Here is a 1,296-nt window from a genome sequence, read left to right on the forward strand (position 1 = left end):
TCTAGGGCCTAGCAGATAAAAGATACCTCCTGAATACCTTCTACCTGGAGCTACACAGAGCATTAGGAGAGAATGAACTCACACGAGATCATAGCTGCTACAAGCGTTATTCCATTTCACAGTTGGCCAAAAAAGGCTAAAAAAAGACTGTCCAGTACCTTGAGAATCTTTATGTCTTCTCTGCCTAATTGTGATATGTGCATAGCAGTCTCTGCTTACCCTTCCCCTTGCCTCCCATCCTGACCATCTGCTGCTCTGAGTGGGTTCTTACCCACTAAGAAACAAGCCACATTCCTCAATTAGGAAATTGTGACACGAAGTTAAAACGAATAACTCTTAAGAGGGCAAGGATTGCTTTTTATTGTTCTTCTCACTAGCTGACTCAGACACAACTCCCAAAGAATGATTTTATAGTTTGAAGGTCCAGAGATTTGGCTGTGTGGAACTTTTGGCACCAAAGGTGATTATATTTTTATGAGTTAGTTTTTAAAGATAATGGTTTATGCCACCAGTTCTCTCTCTGAATTTCATTTCATGTCAGTTTATGAGAGAGATAATGAGGCAGTTATCCTAGAGATGCTAAAGTTAGATCATTTTTGCCAAACTAAACATAAATGCTATTTGGAACAATTTTAGGGTTTGTAAAAATTTCATCACCATAGTGGTCGTGTGGTGGGCTACGCAGACGCATCCTTTATGATTAAAGCCCTTGTACACACTGCCGAAGGCTCACATGCATCTGAGTACTTCTCATGGCATTGCCCTCTGTTGAAGGAACTAGCCTCATCTAAGTTTACAAACCTCACTAGGAGTAAACCATGTCCAATGACTGGTGAATGGAGGGGTGGGATGGCAGTGGAAGCTTGGGCTTTCTTGTTTAATCCAAAACAACTCTGAAAGGCCGTCCTAGCTCCATAGCCCCCTGTGAAATCTTGTGAGGCTTCTGCTGCCACTGTATTGAAATTTAACTTCTGCCCAATCCTGCCTCTTTCATCCTCTTACAGGAGTTAATTCTAAAAGCCTTTCCCAATAAGGAACACACAAATTTCTGCACACGAATTTCTGTTCCTTAATCTAGGTCTTGACTGACCTAAGAACAGTCATATCCACACGTTATTTTTTCACTTTGAAATGTGAGTTGTCATCTAAATCAATGTTTGAGCTTCTGATTCTCATCTTGTCTTCAGTAGTAATGCTGACAAAATAATATGTCCCATTTATGATCAACAATCATAAAACTGCTAATCTAAAATCTAGTTACATAATCCTTTAGGCTTAAAATGTATAGTGAAAGGC

Source organism: Propithecus coquereli, unplaced genomic scaffold (genome assembly GCF_000956105.1).
Source record: "Propithecus coquereli isolate 6110/MARCELLA unplaced genomic scaffold, Pcoq_1.0 Scaffold133, whole genome shotgun sequence".
NCBI classification, from domain to species: Eukaryota; Metazoa; Chordata; class Mammalia; order Primates; family Indriidae; genus Propithecus; species Propithecus coquereli.